The sequence below is a fragment of the Rhinichthys klamathensis genome, unplaced genomic scaffold (genome assembly GCF_029890125.1).
Source record: "Rhinichthys klamathensis goyatoka isolate OS25496 unplaced genomic scaffold, OSU_Roscu_1.1 h1tg000764l_1, whole genome shotgun sequence".
NCBI classification, from domain to species: Eukaryota; Metazoa; Chordata; class Actinopteri; order Cypriniformes; family Leuciscidae; genus Rhinichthys; species Rhinichthys klamathensis.
In genome coordinates this window covers 1,387-24,892 of record NW_026607165.1, presented here as the reverse complement: position 1 = coordinate 24,892, position 23,506 = coordinate 1,387, and the positions used below count along the sequence as shown (strand labels likewise).

The 23,506-nt window shown below is 38.8% G+C and overlaps 1 long non-coding RNA gene across 1 annotated transcript in view; it reads left to right on the top strand.

The window, feature by feature from the left end:
• The window catches only part of LOC130077619 (uncharacterized), a 60,530-nt gene extending 37,871 nt beyond the window's left edge, over nt 1-22,659 (top strand). The window contains exons 2-3 of the long non-coding RNA XR_008805804.1: nt 4,153-4,276; nt 22,584-22,659. This is a non-coding gene — a long non-coding RNA (uncharacterized LOC130077619). The remainder of the gene's footprint in view (nt 1-4,152; nt 4,277-22,583) is intronic.
• Nucleotides 22,660-23,506: the final 847 nt, after the last annotated feature.

The following is a 23,506-nucleotide window of genomic DNA, read 5'->3' as shown; positions in this document are numbered from 1 at the left end:
GCCTCTGGCACAAAAATTCTCCGATGACGCAAAATGACGATTTTTGCGTCATCGGAGGATTTTTTCCAGACTAAAAATTAATTTTTCTCTCATTTCAGGGGATATGAGGGGGGGAAGCACGGTAATTCGAAAATACTACTGGGTTTCTACTGATACAAAGCTTAATGCCAAATCCTGAAGTATCCCTTTAAGTGTAAAAAAGCTAATTTATCAGATAGATTTTGATCACATTGAATGTATCTCTAAACCAAAGTAAATGAAATGTTTTAATCAGATCATCCCTGAATATCTGACGTTCTGCAGCACTAAATGCTATTACAGTGAGCTGCAGAAGTGGCTACACAACAGAATGACTGCAGTGTTTGCTTTCTGTTATATCCTCCTCAGGACATTTTAGAAATGACCAATTAGAGGGAACCGTGCCCAAATTGTTTCAATTGTTGACATTTACTCTGCGCTCCAGTTGATGATATCACTGATTTGGGAGCGAGGTGTAACGCTTGACCTGTTTGTTTTTGGGTGGGAATAGTTTTCCTCAGCTAATTTCCCTCTGATATGTATCTGACAACCCATAGTGTGGCACATTATCTCCGGCTGAGGAAAATGGTTTCTTCAGAGTGTGAATTGATTTTGCTGGATGCCCATGCGATGCGGCACTTCAAAATGCTCACTGTTTTTTTATTTTTTTTATTTAAACCATTTTTTTTTGCGTTCTCTATTTGCATGTAAATGATCAATTATTGCTTTTGGCAGGGTTCTGCCACCCAACTCCTGTCTGTAGTGAGGAACTGTACTGTTTCACCTTAACAAATGATGTTTGCACTCCCACCCCCCACTTCCATTCGTAATTATCAACTGTTTGCACTGCTGGCTACATTGATTTTTCTTTCTTTCTTTCTGCATGTCATGACTCCACATTTATTAGTCTGTTTAAATTGAATTGAGGGTGTGTTATGTGAAAACGACTAGTTCTTTCAGAATTATGCCTGAATTTTCGGATGCGGAGAATTCCGTGCATGCAGGAGCTTGTCGTCTAGTGCAGTTCACACACAGCATTTAGAGGATGGAGAAGGGTCATGGTTTTGAAGGGTTGAAGCAGATCAGTGGAATTATGCAGGGTTGACAGACATACACACTAGAGCACAGATGTTTAAAAAAAAAAGTTTAGGGATATCATATCATCTAAATGAAAAACCTGAATAATTTCAAAATTATATCATATTTTAATAAATATGACTGTATACACACCTGTCCTGCATACATACGTATTTAGTTATTTGATAAATCTACTGAGTCAAAACTGTATTGGTTTAAGCCATATATTATAAAGTAATTGTATGGTTAACTGAATTTTATTAAATGCATTTGTTTTTTCCTCATTGCTGTCCATGACTTTGTACAAAATGTCTCTCAACTGCTTGCATGCCTGTTCTGACAGTGTTTGTGAAAAGGACTTGTTTCTAGCACTCCATAAAGAGTTATCACAGAGGATCAACACATTTTAAAAGCATACAGATGTATGCTCTGTATCAGTAACAGTATATTGACACTTCCAATAATCTCTCATTTTGAAACGCATGCTATTACTCTGGAATATTTTAAGGGTTATTTGAAACCTCATTGAGAAACAGTTGATACTCAATATCAGGTCGATTTGCCTCAGCTCTGTTCTTTCTTCCTAGATCTGCACATGAAACTTGATTGCAGATATGCACCAAATTTTCCACTACATTTATTTTCTCATGAATGTTTGCATATTTCAGTGATTGCCTTCTAGTGGATTCAAATATGCAGAAATGGCAATCTTCCTCTTCTGGAATGAAGCATGTACTCATTTCACAGCCTCTAATTGCTTTTCTGTAAAATGGTCAATTGTTCCACTTGCGCAAAGACTAAAGTAGATGCTAAAGTGGAATCCTTGCTCTGATCATTCATATCGGTATATGATGCAAGTTGACTCATACAGGTAAAACAGAATTACTTAAGTTTATTGAAATGACTACCTGAATTTGATCACTGACCTGTCCTAAAGTTGTTGCTTTGTTGTCAGGGTGTTGTGGGTGGTGTTTTATGTTTGCTGATGTGCTCTGAGTGGTTTTTAACATGTTGCTATGTGGTTGCTAGGGTCTGTTGGGGCTTTGGTAGGTGGTTGCTTATTGTGCTGCAGTGATTCGTTTTTGTAGGCCAAAACCCAGATGAAACCCAATAAAGTTTTTAGCACTTCTTCATCCCAAAGTCAATGGGTTTTCTGAATGGGTTTTTGGTAAATGCCTGAAATAAGGTCTGTGGTTAACAACTTCAAGATACTTTCACGCTTTGTTCTACGGCATAAAATACAAAATAAAATACCTTTACGTTTTTAAAGCTGTTACTTGTCTTGATAAAGTTGGTTGCTAGCTGCAAGTGGCTAAATAGTACTACAGGTTTTGTTGAGGACATTAAACATCATCACACCAATCAGGCTTTTCGCTTTTCATTGCGTTTATAATCACACTCTTGCAAACTCAAACTTTAAGGGAAAATGTTTGGTAACACTTTAGTTTAGGGTCCAATCTTCACTATTAACTATAGTTGCTTATTAGCATGCATATTATTAAGATATTGGCTGTTTATTAGTACTTATAAAGAGCTTATTAATGCCTTATTCTGCATGACCATATCTCTAATCCTACCCAATACCTAAACGTTGTAGTTAATAGTGATAATTGAACCCTAATCTAAAGTGTGACCAGATGTTTTTTAAAGAGTTGTCAGGTCAGAAATCATGTGCCAAGGTGTAGTTCATTTAGATTTTTACTTCTGCCGATTGTATTTAGGCATCAAGATTCAAAAAGTTTGCGTTCATTTGTGAAGATAATCATGATGAACAAAACATGAAGGCCTAAGACTCAAACTTTTGTTTGATACGGTACAATAATCCAAAAGCCAGTAGAAAAATCCTATTGGGTTTTTATTGAGGGAACAAAGGTGATGCTAAATTTCGGGCTGGCCTACAAAAATGTCCTACAAAACTCTATTGGCCCAAGTGAAAGAGCCCACTCAAAAGTCTCTATGATATTCTGGTCTATAATTATGACTCAAATACTTCTTCAGCGTACGTTTGGGATTTTTAGTTAGTCTGATCATTTAGAAATGTCCAAATGATAAGCATATCAAGTGGTGATGTGGATCCATTTAGGTCAATATGAGGTCCAAAAAACTGTTTGGAAGCAGCTGCTTAGAAACTTGGCTCTTCTCAGTATGTCTTAACTTTTGCAATCTGACCAGCACAACAGAGACTCGGTGTTCCTGTGTTCGCTCCATCGCGGGCATTGCCGCACATCGCCATTTGCTGATCCTGTTCTCAGCAGCTTAGGACGTATGTGTATCATGCTCAGAGAGATGTGGTGGCCGGCCATCCAATCCAGTTAGCAGCTATCCGAGCCGGGTACGATGAGAGGGCCCAGTCATTATCACTTGCACATTCATGCCACACATTACCGTCTGACCTTCACATCGCTGTCACTCAAAAAGCGGCCTCAGTGTCCTGTCACATGCCAAGAAACCAAAGATTCTCCACCCCTATCGCTTATACGAGGTTAATAGCCACTTAATTGGCTTACCTGGCAACGTGCAATCACTTGTGAGGTCGGTAAATTAGATTTGGTGCTGACACATACCACTCTACATGTTTATGGTGCTCTGCTCTCACAATTACACTAAGCATTGGTGTCCGTTTTTACCCTCTGTTTCTCTACGTCCTTACCTCTCAGCGAACTGTGAAGGAGCTCACCCAGCCGTTCAGGAAACGTATCATTTTAAATTGTGGTAACTGCTATATGTAATGAATTTTGGATTAGGAGTAACAAAGCGGCTCTATGATAACCTTTCGGAAGGACGCAGTTTGTGAGCAGAGGGAAACGGGTTATAGCGGGAGTCTACTCCCAGACACCCCAGGGTGGCTGCGTTTGATGTCACTCTAGCTGAAAACTCCCCAGCGCAACACAAACAAAACATGCCGTACCAGACCTGTGCGGATACATCAGTAGAGCGGGAAATGTCATATCGTCAGGGGTGTGCGTGTGAAGTGAATTACTCTGGTTTGGTGAGTGTCCCTGGGAGGATACTCTAATTTCAAGCTGAAGGTGTAACATGTCTTTTATTTCTTCCCAGGTGCAGTGGACCCTAGTTTGGACGGGAGCTCGCAGAGGGACCTTCCCCACGGACTATATGAAGGGTCGGGAGGGGAGGGGGAGGGGGGGCTGCTGACATTACTCCCAGCTTGAAGAACACACAGGTTGGCATGGCTTTTAAATCTGACATGTTGTTTTTACAATGTCATGAAGTTTATTGTTGTTCACTTTTAGTGGCTGTAAATTTAGTTGTTGTTCTTTCTGTACAGATAATTTAGTGGCTTGCATTTTGTACCTTTTTGCATTTTGACTTGAAGGCAGTGTTGTTTACTGTGCCTTTTTTTTATCTTTCATACCGACAACTCCATTAATAAGGCTCAAATACCCCTTCTTTGACACGAAACCTGACATGTGTTGGAAATGGAAAAATTATGAGATTGCTTGCGATTTAATTGATTATTTAATTTGCCTAAATTTATTTTAAGTCACAATTGTTGCTTTATGTTTGAGCTTTGACAGAGGGTAGGCACAAGGACAACCGCACTTTATATGTCTTTTGCTGGGAATACTGGTTGACACCTATATTGACGCAAAAATGTTGATAAGGAGATTTTCAAGTGGTCACTGCGAGTGTATGTAAATATGACTCCCATTGTCTCAAAAAGCATGACAAATCACCAAACAGTAACAGCATTTCAAGCGGCTTAGAACAAAGTACGTAACATCTGGATAACGTTCGACCTTTGTACACTGTCCTCTGTACCGGCAGCGGGTCATTCCCGTCTTCTGCCATAAGCTGAGAGATGTTTACATATCCTGTACGATTATGCCTTTTCATGAGAGCGTGGTGAGCATCGGGAACATGCTGGGTTGATTTGGCCAAACTGGAAGCCTGTGAGTAATATTCAGCAGAACAGACCCGTGCTGGATGGACGTCTGGTAGTGTTTATGCGCAGGGTAGCTGTATCTGCACACAGAATGCCTCGTACCCTCAGGCCTCCAGCACCTGCATAATGGAACAACAGAGAAGAAAGAGAGGGGAAAGAGATCAAATGACAAGGGCTTGGGTTTCTCACTTCAAATGTTTCTTATTTTTTGACTTGCACCAGGAAAATATTTCCACGACCTCAGAGAGTTGCGCGTCGATATGATGGAGCGGCCTTGTCGCCTTTTCGTAAACATTTGTCTTATTGCGTGTTTGGCTGTTCTCCCCAAAAGCCACTCTTGGAAATTCATGGAGAAAAAACACATTTCTCTGAAACGATCGCTGGGTGCCTTACACAATGATTTAATATAGCTTTGTTTTGTTTTTTTCTTTCTCCCAGCTTTTTAGTCAGGGGTTAAGAATTGGGGCAGGCGGGGGCAAGGAGGGAAATAAATAAATAAATAAATAAAGGTGGTGGTTAATCTCGCTTAGTGCAGTGTGAACGCTGAGCAGTGCTGTGGCCTGACAAACATCTGCCTCACACACAGCCGAGCGGGATCAGCTAAAGCGATTAGCGCGCTCACGTCAGCCTGTGGAGACGGGTGCTTGTTACAAAAGCCAGAACACCAGCCTTTCCTCCCACACTTCACCTGGAACACTGACACTGCAGCGCAAAGACCGGCTCACTAACCGCTAACTTTTCTGATACGCATATGCTCCTCTTTCTTTTTACTCTCTCTCAGAACAAAGCAACATGTAGCTCAGAGGATTGAACAATCTGTCGTGGTACTAAAGCAGATGCTTATCACAGCCAGTGTTGTATCTGAAAGTTCTTAATTAGCATATATGTAATGAAATATGCTATTCATTAAGGTGTAATTGTAATTTTGCACTTGCTTTGTACCGAGACGGGGGGCCTCGGTGTGATAACGGCTGACCTTTCCTTTGCTGTGTGTAAAGGGAGACTGTGTCCTGCACATGCTTTTACAGTTAACCTCATTAAAGGAAAGGAGGGGCGATACTTCCTGGAAGGGGTCTCGACAGCTTTCTTTCACTTTTTCTCTTTTTCACTTAATTTCTCTTTTAAATGTTATTAATCTGCATTTTTCTTTCCCAGTAAAATATCTGAAAATGTTTAAAAACAGGATTAAGATGTGTAGGATATTGAGACACTTTCTCTTCTCTTCTCTTCTCTTCTCTTCTCTTCTCTTCTCTTCTCTTCTCTTCTCTTCTCTTCTCTTCTCTTCTCTTCTCTTCTCTTCTCTTCTCTTCTCTTCTCTTCTCTTCTCTTCTCTTCTCTTCTCTTGCCATAAACTGTTCTTCTTTAATAGTCTTTGCCTTCCCTTTCCATTTCCTTCCTTTTTTCTTCTCCCTTTAATCTTGACATCCAAGTTCCAGTGTCCCCAGCCGTTGCGAAGGCAGCGATGCTCTGTGTGAGGTTGACTTGGTTTTCCGCCCTCATTTTTCAACAATGAATGGCCTCTCATATTGTGTGTGGCTCCTCAAACAAGGCTAAGTGTCTCCATTGGTGATTTTTACTTTTTTGACAACAATTGATGTATTTATATATTTTAGAGTTTAATCTAAAGCAATAGTGAGTATTTTTTGTTTTCTCAGTTTTATACATTGCTCAGTTTGAGCAACCTGAAAAGTTTGAGCAGTCCTTTTGACTGACTAGTGTTTACTGTTTAACCATCATTGTTTTGGGGTGGAAATTACAAATTTTAGCTGTCAATTGTAGCTATCTCTTTTTCATCTAGACTTGAAGATGTTTTGCATTCAGAAGATATTTGTCTTCATTGTCTCATACCACATGATAGAAGCACAGTAAGAAATGATTTTGACGGTGAAGTTTTCTCTGGGCATGTGTACAAGCCACATGGTGTGTTTGATAAAGAAAAAGGATGTCAGCACTCGCAGGATTAGCTCACACCACAGGAATTAACATCCCAGCTCCTGTAGCACCCAGGATTTCACTTCTCTTTGATATCTAGCCTGCGCAGTTACGGGAGGAAAACGCATCTGAGAGGAGGAATACTCCCGATTCTATGTTTCTCTTTTCGATCTGTGGGAAGGTAGTCTTTACCTTTGTAAATTACTGTTTTCTCCGTTGATAATAGCGCAGCCTCAGCCAGAAGTAGCAGTGCTCTACAACTGTATTTTTCCAGGCTACAATCTAATGATACTTTTTAGATTTTTAGAACTACAGTAAAGTTATCAATTTAAATTGTAGTTTGCTACTCTACAAGTTACTAAGAAAAAGTAACCACAGGGGGCAATCTTTAAATATAATTCACAAGTTTGGGGTTGGTAAGAAATATTATTATTATTTTATATTTATCTTAAGGTCACCAAAGCTACATTTACTGAATACAGTATAAACAGTAATATTGTGAAATATTATTACAATTTAAAAAGAAAAGTGTTTTCTTTATTAATATGGTTTAAAATATAATTTATTCCTGTGATGACAAAGCTGAATTTTCAGCATCATTACTCTAGTCTTCAGTATCACACAATCCTTCAGAAATCATTCTAATATACTGATTTGGTTCTCAAGAAAAAATTCTAATATTATAAATGTTGAAATCAGTTGTTGTTTTGTTTGTTTTTAAGGATTTTTTGATGAATAGAAAGTTCAACAGAACCTGACTTCTGAATGTTTGATTTAGTGCCGCCGTTTGTTTGGCTGTAGGTCTGTGTGCCTAATCTACACCAACCAAAAAAAATGTATCACAAAAAGGTACGAAACAAAGCTACTGCTGCTACAATACATCAGCCTCACTCTGTCAAGTAATATAGCTTTGCCAAGAATTGCCTATATACTGGCACTTTGTTGTTGTTAATGGAGGTTTGCCATCAAGTTACTTTACTTTTTTTCCCCATTGTTGGCTCAGATTAAGTTCAACACCCCTTTTGAATGGAAGGTGTTGAAACAAGCTGAAATATCCCTTCTACCCATGCCAAAAGTGCATTCATGAAGAGCACTGACTGTGCAATGCGGGACAGATGTGATGGGGATTCCTCTGGAAATATGTCTTTTGTGTGGAAGGGAAATGAAAGCTTAGGCTGGGATGTTCTTCATCTCACTTCTGGAGGTGAAGAGGCTGAGGATTGTGCATCTGTGTTGCGTTTATGCCAATGACAGCTAGCATCCTAATAGGGCTCAGAGTTTGACACTATGCTTGCTAAAACTGATACACTGTTTCGACACTGTTTTTTAGAGACTCAGAAACAGCTCATTGGAAAGATAGTTTTTATGTATTTTTTGGAACTCGAAAGTTTCATTGTGATTTAGGTGGAAAAGAACGACTAGTGCATTATCAATCAGTTCTCTTTTTATGTTCCACTGTGGACATTAAACCCCAATTGTTTCACACATATGTTGTCTTAGCAGTGAGATATAAACTTTTCCTTTGTCAGCTACTCACCAGTAAAAACTAACATTTGAATCATTAAATGTACAGACGTGTATGCTGCCCTTGACAGGAAGCTATATGATTACAAAAGATGTTTTCTGTTGGCCTGCCAGGCCATGCAGCCATGATGAATGAGTGTAATATACAGTGCATCAAGAGTGGACACATGCATTAATGGCTCTCAATAATTTGAGCAATACATTTCAAATGCTACTTGCACTCAGGGGCTGATTGTTTCTGAATGATTTAATCTTGTTGAGTTGTCTCCCGCCCGTTCGTGTCAATAAACAGGAAAACAATGTGCTCATTTGAATAATATCACAAATTGTGTAGTTCCTGGCAGTCCCGGGCTGTGCAGTGTGAAGAGTGCCAGCCCTCGGGGTCTGAGTGAACAAAAACAAATCACTGCATTGCTTACACAATTACAAACCTGCATACTATTCATCTGCACAGGATATGCGAATTACTTATCTGAATGCGTCTCCAGATATTATCACTAGCACACACAGTGTTGCACAGATTGAGATGTATGAGATATAGGTACTTGAAGCAAATCGGTGTGCATATGCATAAGAGGAATCTGGCTGGTTATTTTAATATAAAGATTGTCAAAGATTAGCTTCATATTATATATTGTCAAATAACATTACAGTATAAAATCTAAAATTAACCTTTTTTTCTGTCTTTTCCCTTTTCAAGAAGATTCACAAAAGAGCTATTGGTTTGAATAAAACTAATTTACTCTGAATCGTTCTGAGCCACTCGCTGAATTATTTTTTGGTTCTGTTGTACTTTGTACGTGCACTGTATTCACGTATTAGAACTGTAACCAGTGTAGCATTTTTTGTTTTGTATTTAATTTAATTGATTTATAATCGGATAGAAATATTCAACAATCTACAATTTGAAGTGATCCTTCGATTTGTTTTCCTTCAGACATCTAAAACAAGTAATCTGGCTCTTAAATGTTTCATTTTTGGAGCCGGTGGCTGGCTTCATAGTAGTTGTTTTGGTTGTGGAGCCCTGGAAGAGCTTGAGAGCTATTGGGGTGGAGACTGAACTCAAACAAAGCCTTGAGTTATCAGAACATACTGTCTCATCCAGCTGCACTGATTATGTGAATTCCTCTCATTTATTTGCTGGTGATTTAGGGCGTTCACGATGTTGCTGTTGCTCTCTGGCAAGACTATCTGGAGTTGATTTACGGATACAGTCTGTTGGATAGAAAATCTGAGGCCATTATGATTCTGCCCAGACCAACATTAAAAAGTGTATTTATTGCACTTCCAGTTTTTATGTGTGATCCGAAGGAGGCGGCTTGCCCCAGATTGGATGCTCTCATTTGACAAACCTCCATTTTGCTTGAATCTGACAGCAGTCATCTCAATGCATTACATCCAGCGTACGCATACGGCTCCTCCAATCATATATTTTCATTCTCTCCTTCCAACTCTGTGATCTTTATAGACTCCATAAAGAATGACAGATGTTTCTTGGTTTCCCTCACCCCAGACTCCCCAGGTTGGGTCTCGGTGACACCTTTTGTTCAAGGCCCTCAGAAGGACCTGCAGAGGTGGGGCGACGTACAGAGCTGCCGTAACAAAGCAAATAAAGAGCTGCGGTGATGGGGAAATTTTATAGTATCAGAAGGATGTCTACGAGGAAGGAGGAATGTGGTAAGCATTTTAAAGCAGCAAGCCATTCAAGATCTGAATGAAAATGCTCCCATCTCTAGCGAGACCTCCTGTAGCCCCACGGCTTCCAGAGGAGGAGAGCTTGAAAGACATCCAGACTGAGTTTAAGGCCTGTGTGCTCCTGGTAATGAAGCACAGAGAGGGAGGGAAGGGGCCTCTGGTATGTGTTTAATTAGCAGAGGGTCTAGCTAACTGACTATTAAACTCCTGATTACAGTGTGAAATTTCACTTAAATTAAGGAGTTCAAAAACTCTTGGAAATTGAAATAATGGCATGAATAGGACAATTTTTCAAGGTTGCTTACTGGTTCTTGGCTCTATATTTATACATTTTATATTATGTTATTAGATATACTAATTTTGTATATTAATATTGTATATTTTTATATTTAATACTTTTATAAATGTAGTAATAATAATAATAATTATTATTTATAAAAAATATTTGGGACCAAGTCCAATATGTTCTACTTTGTGACATTATTTTCATTACAATTAAGCACATTTTACCTATTCATTTCTGTAATCTGAAAACAGAATAGCATTTTTTTAATTGGTCAAATATTTATACTTAATTGTAGTTTTTTATGTTATGCCTTTTAATTTAGCAAAGAAAATTCTCAATGCATTATGTGAATGGGAATTTGGGGGGAATACTTGCCTAATTATCGTAAAATCACTTTATGGTCCTTAAAATAGGCTTCATTTTCTTTTTGGGGTGAAACATGACTTGGATACTTTTATGTAAGATTGATATGACCATTTGGAGTTTTGAAGCGAAGTTTAATTCCATTACGTTTAGCTATAAAGGTTATATGTCACAAGCTATCTGTTGACGTTCTCAAATATTTCACACATGCACAAGCACAGTTTCAACTGTTTTGAGAGGCAAATAGCTGCATGGCTGCGTGAGCTGCAGAAGATTGTTGTACCGTCCAGACCCAGATACCAGAGAGTGAGTTATTCCCTGCACCGTGACCTGATTAATTGAGAACGTCTGAGGTTGTCTGTGGGTTGTGTTCAGGCTCCAGTCGCCGCCCTAACCTCATCCATCTCAAATGCTTGTGTCTAAAGGTTGGCCTCCGAACGCTGACCCCTCGCCTCAGCCGCAGACAAAAAGTCAGTGTGCTTAAGTTGATTGAATGAGAGAGAGCAAGAGAGTGAGCGCAGGATCAAGAGAGAAAGATAGCGCAGAGCGAGTGAGAGACAAAAAGAGGCAACATTTAGACAGCTGCACGCGTAGCGCCATGTATCCATGTCTGTCAAAGCAAGATATTTCTGTCTCCTTAGTGTGGCCCGCAGGCTGCCAAGCAGGCCATCTCGATGTCATCACCGTCACCCTGCTGTCATTGGCTAAAAAGGCCTGGCTGCGTGCGTGCCTGAAGAACAGCATGTGCTGGAGTTAAGGGCTCTGCTAGCCCAGGCCTAATTGGAGTGCGTCAGTCAGGCAGCTTGACTCATCGAAAATTACTGGGAGCAGTGCGCTTAATAGGAAAGCAGAGAGGAATGACAATAAGGTCATGGTACCACCACATCCAATGGCAACGATCACATTCCAGGCCTGCAGTAGTTATATTTTATGAGCACCCCATGATAACAGTGTACGCGATAATAGGCGGTCACATGACGTTCAGAATGAGCCCTGTCTTATTGATACAGTCAAGGGTCCAAAAATAACACTTGTGCCAAATGCAATTAAAAATTGGCTTTGGTGAGGAGGACTAGGGGTGTAACGGTAAATGTGTTTGTACTGAATCGTCACGGTTCAGACGACGAATACGGCCGGTCACAGGTGATCCACACTCCAATCCAGAAGGGGGCGCCTGCTGTAATGCAGCGCTGTTTACTAATGGCAGAAAGCAGCATCCTGTTTGTTTTCCTTATTTTACAAATAAAAATAGACCCTTCACATGTTTTGAATGATTACCATAAATGACAGAATATTTTAAGTTGTGTCCGCTGTTTCTTTTTCATTATTCTATTTATTTAGTGTTTTTATAACTAAAGAGATGCTTTTTCAATTTTGTAGCTGATTGTGACCAAATAGCTTTTGCTTTTTTGTTAAAAAATGCAAGAATGCATTCTGTTTACTGCTGAGTCTTTAATATACTAAAGGAGGGTGTACTGTACAAACTACCTCAGGGAGGACTGAATGCCACTAGCTGGAACAAACTGTAATTTGCACTACTGTCTGTTATATAAATGAAATAAATTAAAAGAAAGCTAGCTTTGGGGATTTGTTGCTTTTTCCTGCTGTACCGAACTCGTATCGAATCGTGACCCAAAAACGGAACTGTGACTTCTGCGTGCCGTTACACCCCTAGTGAGTGCATAAAGTCACTCGCCAGTTGGGCGGATTATTAGGAGCTGCAACATAATATGTGGTAAATTGAATTGTAAGAAGACTCTGACCCTCGCTAATTTAAGTGGCGTGAGCAAATCGAATCATAGATTGTGACATATGTCTTTAACATCATATATTTATCTATTATGCCTACAAAGTTTATTTCTCAAACTCTTCCTAACATTAAGGCATCAAAATGATGATGATGATAACAATAATAATAATAATAATAATAACGTTTTTTATTTATTATATTTAATAATTAATGTTTGCATAGGCCTATTATAAATGTTTGTGTTTGTTTAAGTTTTAATTTAATAATAATAATATTACGATTATTATACTTTTTTATATACATGTATAGACCTATTTATATTATTTTATATTTAAAGTGTATTCTTTTGACAATGATATTATTTCGCTTTTATATTTATATAAAAAATCTTGTTTACTGTCCCACCTTCAATATGCAATGTGCTGAAGTATCAGATACATCTGAACTGTGGGAGCCGAATTCTATGCAAAAGGATGAGAAGTTTCTGGTCAGATACCACGCAAATCAAATCTCAAATTACACGTGATATCATTTGTAAGGCACATACATGACACGACTTTTGTATAGTCAGAAATGGAAACATTGTTCAGTGCTGCTTCCTAAAGATTGCGTCGTAACCTCATGGCACACATACTTTCGTGGTGAAACGTGAGGTGGGTGTTTATGTTCTTTAGGTTAACATGGTTATCTGTGGAGGAAACCTGGCCTGCTGGCTCTGTTCTGATGAGCTGACTTCACTCGGCAGCTGCAGAAATGTTCTCTCTCACTGAGCTGCAGGGACATGCCAGTATTTTCATTCCTAACTTCAGGCATTTCCGAGCTCTAACAAAGAAAGTGTGAGGTGATGAAACTAGGGTGGAAGCTGTTATTCCAAAAGCACCAAAATTATTTTTCTGTGGTAGCAGTAGATGCCGAATTCCACAGAAGCTCTATTAAGGTTGATTCCGAAACATTTCATGCTGTTTCTTTATAAGATTCTTTATAGAGATGCATTCTCCTGAAGACATGTCTTTTTCTTACATATTTATTCGAGTTGTATCCTGACACAAATATTCCACCAAGTCACACAGGGAAGATGCTCAAAAGTGTGACAGCACTAGTCTGAATGCCACATCAGCACATCTATTCCCTCCTTTTAACACTCCATTGCGTTATTGTATTTTTTTTTAAACTGGCGGTATTGGAAAATTACAAGCTACTGTTCAAATCACCATCTTGTTTTTAATCCTTTTGGAAAACCGCTTCCCTCCTGTGTAATGCTGGTGAATCCTGAACCGGAATCCCACTCATTTTCGTCGAGTTACACTCAATCTTCTCCCATTGACCATTGGAAAGGCTCCTGCTGGGGATTGACAGGGAGAGCCTTTGACAGGCGGATACCAATAAACAGGGAATTGCCCTTCCAGAGAAAATAGCTTGGTAATTGTTGGGTACGTTCAAGTTCGGCCGCAAAGAAAAGGCTGGAGTGAGCCTGTGCATTCTTCTGCCCTGCGTCAGGGTTGTAGATGTGTCAGCAAGTCCCTCGCTCTTGTGCGCATGGCTGTGGTTGTCTGCTCAACTTGGCCCGGTGCTGGAGGCCCAGCTGAATGCTTAGTGGTTGGCAGGCTTGGCCGCTTGCCTGTATAACTGGAGTTTGAATGAAAGGGGCCTTGTGAACTTTTGGGCTACTGTGGCATTTTCCAGCTGCCGAGCGAAGTAATTAAAAATCTTCAGCTATATTGCATGATACGTGTAGTTGAAACGTGCTTGGTTTGCTGGAAACACATTGTGAGACTAGATATTGTAGAAATTCTGTTTAAGTTTCTGTATTAATCTTGATCTTTACCCCTTTCTCTACTTGATTTTGTTCATGGTTCTCTCTTGGTTTCATGTGCACACATTTGCACTTTGCATCGCTGAATCTTTGACTCGGTCAGTCTGTTTGATGCCAGTTATGCTTTTTAAATGTTTGATGCATTTTTTACACTTGTTTCCTATTGTCTCTGCTTTCTGATTGAGAGGAAAAAAACCTTTGATTTTTCCTTTGAAACTCATCTACAGTATATTATTCTAGGATAGCCTGGTTAAAACCAAACCATTCTCAGTTGTAACTGAGTTATGGTCTGGCAAAGCGTCATAGACAAATCATTTCCAGAGGGGCGTCACCAACGGACGTCGCGGATAGACCTAAAACCAATCAGAGTGATGAAGGAGATGACGTATGGCGGAGAAACATCTCCGTGTGTTGTTCTTTGCTCGGTTTTTAACAAAAAGGAAACGTTCAAATCGCTTAAAACAGACGCGATAGCTGATTCGAACGAGTGACGTTCGACGGCGGCATCCATCTTTGTAATGTAGGCCACAAAATCTGCTTCAAAATCCCAGCGCTGTCGTCATCGTGTAAAGCCCGCCCCAACGTTTCTGATTGGTGCCTCGATTTCGACGGATTGGAAATGGGTTTGAATGAGCTCTTTGCCAGACTAACTTTCAGAGCAAATCTAAATTTGCCGGAAGTTGTCTGGGTTTTCCCAGGCTAATTCTAGGATTTAAACCTGTAAATATTAGGACATTTCTAAATTCATATTTCCAGATTTGATAAAATCCTGAATTAAAAAAAACAAACATTTACATTCGCATTATTTTAAAATGTATTTAAATATAATTATAATTTTAATTAACGTTTTAATTATTATATTCATTATTATTATTATAAGCTCTTATATATAGAGCATGACAATATTTTAATTTTTTTTATAAATATAAAAGTGTATAAACTATTTATAATTAGAATGTTAAGAATTCTACTGTAGTACTAATAATATTATTAAAAATGAATAATGATAATAATAATTATTATATACTTTTTTTATTTGTTTTTGTTATGCTAAAACTCTAAAACATTTCCATCTACAAAATGTCCTTTTTTTGTGCAAACAAACTCTATGATATCTGTCTATAATAAAACCTAAATCTGGAATCTTGAACATGGAAAAACATGTGACTTTTACCCTGTGCACTGAAATGAGCTTTTTCTTCCCCACTGATGACCCTGTTAGAGTTTATCTTGCCTTCCACAGTTACTGAGTAAATTAGAGCTGCGGAAAACATGGTGACAGATGTCTTACATCACTCTCATGTGATTGGCTGTGAGTTTTTTATTGTCTGTGTGTACTAGTCTCATTATCCACTGCCCCTGGAAAAGAGCCTAATAAGGCAGACAACAGTCTGCAGTCTCTATTGAACTGTACAGAGAAAAATAAAGGTCTGCACCACATGTAAAGACACCTGCCTGCTAATTTCTATGTTCGCAGAATGCTCGTGTTGTGTGTTTTTTTTTGTCAGAGAAAATATTTGCTTTGATTTTGATGCAGGAAACCAATTGGGGAAAAAAAGATGTCCCTCCAGCGGGTTGAGCCCTAAATGAATTATTCAGATCTACATGTTGTGTGTTTTGCCGGCCCATTCTGCTTAATGGCATCTTTTATGGCATGCATCAGAGACGACTCCAGATGTAAGACAGCCTCGGCATTTCAGCTTACTGCATTGCCTCACTGTGTGGCCGAGAAACAAAGCTTAAAATGCTGGAATTCATTTCACTTTTAGCCTCCCCTTAATAAACGATTCACAAATCAATGGCTGCTTTTGTCATGTAATTTGTTTCCATGCTCAGTTTTGTGATAATGTTTTGCAAGCAAGGCTCTTTGGATCAATATGAGATTGAGGGGGAAACACAAGCCTGGCTTCTATTTTTCTCTTCAAATATTTGGAAAATGATGTAGTTGGTGCATTATCTCATCCAGAACATTTTAGCTTGATAATGGAATGCTAGTTTTTGTTCAGATAAGAACAACAGAAGCGCATTTGAACATTGCAAATGAAAGACAATTCATATCAAAATTTGATACACATCATTAAGAATAATCAGTGCAAGAACGTGCATGTAAACAGACGTTTAAGTTGATGTACATTTCTTAAACTAAGCTTTTTTTATCGTCTAAAGGTCATAAACTGTTTAAGCAAAACAGATTTTAAATGTGCACAACACCAGAAAAAAACCTCGCGATTCAAAATCTGACGCAAACGTGGTTTTCTTGCATTGTTGGTTTTTATAATGAGCTGATTTTTGAGTCATCAGCGCTTTGTTTTACATGTAACAACAGCACTCATCTGCGGTGTGCAACACCTTTGTGTGTTTGTGTGTGTTGTGCCTGGTCTTTCCTCAGCTGCACCTGCACTAATTGTAAGTGTGCAGCTGTGATGTGAGAGCCGTACTCCAGCTGGGAGAGCTTGTTGAGCTGCCACACAAACCCGGCGAGCTAAACACCCCAGTAAGTCCCTCCTTGACTCAGCTAATGAGTGTGGAGCGCAGACAATACACCCCAATCCAACAGCCCATCTGAGCGCCACTGCAGTCCAAGAACCGGAGGAGGTCGGCCATAGACGACTCTCAGTTTGTGCTCCGTGACCGTGAAAGTGTGGATAATCAAGCCTTTGCTGTCTCGGCCTCCTGTATCCCGACTGTGTCTTTCCTTTATTGTTAGTATCAGTCCATCTCAAGGGTTTCTCTCACGCTGAGTGACTCCAGATCAGTCATCCAGCCTGAAGGTCATATTTTCTTAATAAGTAAATGATACTCTGTGTCACAAAGGCTTCATGTTTATGCAGGGCTCAAAGATAAGGATTTTGGGGAATTTACTATTATTATGTTTCAGAAAGACATGCAAGTTTTCTTTATATAAAAGTATTAATTCATTATTAATACTTATAATTCATTAGTTCAAGTATATACATTATAAAAATATTATATACATATTTTAAATAAAAAAAATATATATTTGTTTTAATTAATTATTTTTTTAATTATGTATTATTTTTTAGATATTTTTACTGGATGTTTCATCAGATGTGGGTTTCGATTAACCTAATTGTACCAATTAAAATGGCAGTAGCCCATTGAAAACTGGAGCAGTCCTTAAGGAATAACCTGTAACATCCTCGTGTCTAAACCTTATTTCAGTAAGTCCTTGGGCATTTTGTCCGGAATAACACTGGTGGATGTTCTCGGAGTAGGACGTTATCATGCACTTCACATTTTGTCTGTTCTCAAATGCTTAATTCAAGAACTGTAGCATTTTGTTAATTAAAAGGATATGTCCAATTTAATTAGGCTCAAACATAAGAAAATAAATGAGAGGGTCACAGCAGCCAACCAGATTTGAGTGTAATTTAATGGCATACTGTGTGGAAATTATTATTATTATCATCATCATTCTGGTATCCGTATTCACAATGAATTGACGCAATTGCAATATTCTGGTAGAATATCAAAAGTGGTGTGTGGGTATTATAAATACAGTCGTGATAAACAAGTCCATTTAATAGTCAAAGCATGATCCCATTAGGATATCAGTGGTTTTGCTTTTCTAAAAGCTGACTTGAAATATTCATATGAAATTACAGCTATAGGGGTCCGTAGGGGGTGATAGCAGGAATTCAAGCAATAAACACACCTAATAGACCCAGCACTCCAGCTGCATGCGGAGGGCCGAGAATCAGACAGATTGTCACTTTTTTTCCCTTTAGATTATAAGCCCATTCATTCAGGCTCAGTGACAGTTGCATGACAGGAAATGGATGGTGGAACCATAGAAGCTGATGAGAAAGATAAAGACAAAGTTTTATATGAACAGATTATTGCTGCCTTCAAGTCATGTCAGAATTATCGTATTTACGAGAAGAGAATGTGCTGAAGTGCCAGTTGGAAGTCCTGGATTTTCTTTGAACCCTGACTTTTTTAGTCGAGGATGTGTCCATTGCAAATGTTGTGAAACCATAACCATAGTGGAAAATTATGCTTATTGGTCGTATTTCAGCTGGAATTAAGAATGTTGACTGTACAACCTTTTGCAATTCTTTATTTAAAAAAAAAAGCTTCCAGGTTTCCAAACAGAATAGTTATATAGCCAATAGTTGTAAAATGACTTCAGCCTCACAAGAGATTATATATCTCTTTGTGTTTATTCTGTAGTAGATAACTTGTGTTGTGGTCTAGAGATGATGTACATGTTTATATTGTTGTTACTGAAACCACACCCCCTGCACAGTAAGGGATAGTATACAGTCAGTCTGTTTTTATTGCAATGCAAATCCTGACAGAAAACTTATTCCACTGTTTAACGTTGGTGGTGGGGGAGTGTTGGTGGTGACATCATGACTTCTTAAGGATATTTAAAGGAGAACTCCGGCGCAAAATGAACCTTTGGTCTAATAAAACATTGGTACCTAGTCAACCGTTCTCTGAGATTTGTTTTCATGATAATCGAATGTAAAGAGTTTTATCTCTAAAAACTGTTTAGCGTATAACGCTAGTAATGGGGGCATCTATTAAGTAAAAAGAAATCGCTAGTTTATAGCACTAACAAGACTCAAAATAGCCCCACACTAACACAGTAACATAATGAGGGTCCCTACATGCAAAACGAAGCATTGAGAACTTTGTAAGTGTACAGACCGTTTAATAAGAAGATATTTTATGAAGACAGTCCACTTCGTGTATACAGACAGGAGCCATCTTTGGAAAACAGTCAAACTAGTCAAACCACGAACGACGTGCTAAGTGAGCTGAACTGTATGAATGGAGTTCGTGGTTTGACTAGTCTAGACTGTTTTCCAAAGATGGCTCCTGTCTGTATACACGAAGTGGACTGTCTTCATAAAATATCTTCTTATTAAACGGTCTGTACACTTACAAAGTTCTCAATGCTTCGTTTTGCATGTAGGGACCCTCATTATGTTACTGTGTTAGTGTGGGGCTATTTTGAGTCTTGTTAGTGGTATAAACTAGCGATTTATTTTTACTTAATAGATGCCCCCATTACTAGCGTTATACGCTAAACAGTTTTTAGAGATAAAACTCTTTACATTCGATTATCATGAAAACAAATCTCAGAGACAGTTGACTAGGTACCAATGTTTTATTAGACCAAAGGTTCATTTTGCGCCGGAGTTCTCCTTTAAGTGTAACTTCGCCGATTTTCAACTCGCTTTGTATAGTTATAATGTCGGTAGTATATGTAAATGGACAATGTTTTCTCCGTGTTACTGACTGAACGGCAGTTCCTTTCAGTTTTCCCTCTCCCTTTGGGCTAAAACACTGTGTTTGTGGTCATAATGTTGACTACAAACGGTAGGGCTGCAACAAACGATTATTTTGATAATCGATTAATCTAACGATTATTAGAACGATTAATCGACTAATCGCCGATTATTCCGCTGACTAATCAGTAAGTTTGGAACGATTATTCAGCTTTTCCAATTAGTTAAAACATTGAGTTATACATATTCTAACTATAATATACAAAAATAAAATCACTTCAGCTTTTGAAATAGTTGTTTTAATGAACTTTGAGCCAAATAAACAGGTCATTCTCTTTAAGTTTTCAGATTTCGGTCCAACTCAAATCACACACAAATGCTCTCTAAGCATTGTTTAATAGGCCCACTGCTTTTCTTAGAACTGAAACAGAAAAAGGGACATTTACTTCAGGACACAAAGAATGGTAAAATATTAATCTGCAAACAATTATTATAAGAATAAAATTACAATCTTTTTTTACATGACAATTGAGCTGACAGAGATGTTCTCATTCACCTTTTAATTTATAGTATGATAAAGTAACTGCCATGATATTCTTCCTATATCATAGGAAGGATATAACATCTCGTTTTGTAAGTCTTCATGATTATTGAACAAAATACAGGCAAGTGATAAGACTATAATAATACCTAATATACTAATAGTGTTACAATAATAAAAACAGCCCTGACTCCTAAGCTCGATCAAGCTTTATTCTATGCAAAATAAGTCATCACATTACTGTAATTATATTACTATTGATAATATTATTACTATTATTAGTAGTATTGCATTCTCTAATAAAGAGAGATTTACCGCTGGTTAGTAAGCTGGAGAACACTCACTTCTCACCGGCTCCTCTTTTGCCGGGATGTTTCCTCTTGCACACGTGCATGTTGTGCTCCCGTGAAAAGCAAGTTCCGCCTTGCATGTATTGAACACGACAGCATTCTTGATTTGAAGTTTTGTGAAACTTTCCCAAACCTAAACCTTGCTAGTTCGGATTCGTTTGCACTGTCATAATCATAGACAGTAAAAGAAATGGACAGAGCGATCTCATTGGAACTCAGTTGAGACAGTTGAAGCCCACTTTTAGCGATTTTTCAGAACTTCCGTTCCTGACGCGCAGACTCAGACCGACTCAAACTAAGCTTGATGACGTGAGCAACCTGTCTGACAGACGTTACTCTTCTAGTAGCTGTGCGGGAAAACTGCCAACGTTAATCTTGCAGAGACGGGGAACTTGAGCAAAGAGTTCTTTGGCGTGAGTGAGCAGGAGTAAGAATTCCGTTGCTTTTATGGACTCATTATCTATGGGCTTCTCCCTTGACGGGACGTCTCCCCGATTGCCAGCGAGCTTCTCCTCCTGTCTGTACGGTAACTTCTGTACAGCGCGACAGAGAGTCGAGTGGTTATGACGCAATCGTTAGCCTATTTTCACTAAATCTGTTTCTACGGGGCCATAGTGTAACATAGAAGGTAATGGAGCCCTTTATACATTGTCGTGTTTCTTTAGAAATAAATAATGGACAAATGGAGTCTTTAAACGCCTCAGATGTAAAGTTATTCGCTGTCAAAGTGACGCAAAAATGAATGGGAGTCAATGGAAATGCTAACGCAAGTGAAGTTCTGCTACAACATGGCGGCACCCGGCCGGCTTCAACTTCCGGTCGATGGATTACCCCCTTGGTCATAATTCGCGCTGTGTTTTCTTCTACCGCAATAGCATTTGTAAGGGCTGCACTACACTCTAGCGCTACAGCGCCGTAGGGGTCAAATCACGGGATTGCAGGCCCTTACATTAGGTCACGTGAGATCAAACGACTACTCGACAACAAAGATATTTGTCGACAAATATTTATTGACTAATCGTTGCAGCCCTAACAAACGGGGAGGTTTTTCAGATAGTCCGTAGTGGTGTTCCAATTCTTTGCAGCCTTTTAGCCACTGCCTACAACGCGCTGGACGCTGGAAATCGAAAATATCTTGCTCCCGCTAAACGCTTGCTCTTTGAATTCTTGCACTCGGGAACAAGACAAGTCGGCACCATTATGACTAAAAGTTTGCTAAAAGGTATTTCCAACTAAAGCAAGGCGATATTTGACTGGCAATCAGACTGGTGGAAGTGGCCTTGGACGGCAACATGCCCCAGTGCATTATGGGTGTCAAAGTTTTCCTACCTATTTGGCAAAAGGGAAGGCACAGTCTGTTTTCTCTAGTTTGATATTCATTGAAGTTATGCACAAATAATTTAACATGATCTTTTTAAGGGATTTGGTGTTTTAAGTGTTCAAAATGAATGTTGTTCCAACATTTGATGCTGTTTTGTTGCTTTATTGAACTTCCAGCATTATTACAGGTTGTCAAAGGCAGTTGTCATAATAAAACGGCAAATTATTTTGCTTTTACAACAAACAACAGTATTAAATATTTAAAAGAGATAAACTTTTCAAATTTAAAATGCAAATTATTAATCTGATATCTCATATTGCAAAACTAAATTCTAAACTGCACAATAATTTAGGACTCTGCACATATCTCTTTGTTTGAATGAGTGATTGGATCAGCAATTTTATATTTTTTAGTTATTAAAGACTGCTTTTTTTCTTGTAATTTGATTTGCTTGTTGTTTATGAAAATATGAACAGTTGCTGTTCGGTACCGTTACTATAACGGTTAGATTGCCTCCTATACTAGCTGCTAAATGCCACAGATCATAATGGTACATGATCCCATGTGCAGAATAAGCCTAACCGTGTGCTTCCTTTATTTAGCAGTGTGACATTATCAAGCAGGGAAGGTACAGAACCTTGGATTATGAATACTGAGAAGAACATGTGTAACCGTGCACATCATTTACTTAGGCAAAGGATTAATATAATGTGCTTTATTATTATTATTTTTTTTTTGTAAATTCCAGATCACTTCTATGATTGATGAAGATATGTGAGTGAATTTGCCAAACACTGAACAAAGAAATTTACTGCATCCTCCGGTAAGCGCTTTGACTGATGATCCTTCACTGCTCATTTCTGCTAATGATTGTTCATGTAATCGCAGATTTGCACACGCATGTGCCGCTCGCATGGTGTTATCTTCAAAACAACTTTTACCAAATTAACTCGAATGCCGTAATTGGTGCTAAAAACGGGAAAGCATTCACGCTGTCGTGTCAGACGCTCATATTTCTTGAGCGCAGTCAAACGACGAATTTATTTAGTGTTTTTGAGCGGCAACAGAACGTTCTGTATAACATGAGTCATAATTAGCAGCGGGGCCTCTCAAAATCACTGCTTTGTTGTTCCTCCTTACAACGTCAGTGTCAGTTTTTTATGTGATTATTAAAGGCAGGCACAATTACTGAGATGTGAGATTCTTTGGGGGGGAAAAAAATCTGTTTTAGCAGCCAGCCAGAGACATTCGTCTAAACAGCACATGTGGCATGAAGTGTTTCATCCTGAGCCTGTAATACACACTCGTCGCTTTCTGCCTGGTCTTGTGTACTGATGAGATGTGGAACAGCTCGAAGGTGAAAATGTGTTGTTGTTTTTTTGGTAGCATCTACATTATGCTAATGAGTTTGGGATGGGGGTGGAGCCATAAAGACCAGATTGCCAGGAGAAGAGGGAGAGAGAAGAAGCCTGTAAATTATGGATGCAAACTGCCATTTCTGCCAGGGCAAAGAAAAGAGAGGCGCTAGGAGAAACCACAAGTCATGCATATCAGATTATCCTTCCTTTACCCCTCCTTCTCCCTCACTTTTACTAAATTTTCTTATCATGCTTCTTGAGCAAACTTGCACACACAATCTGGGCTGTGTATCTCCAGTCACATGAGGGCCAG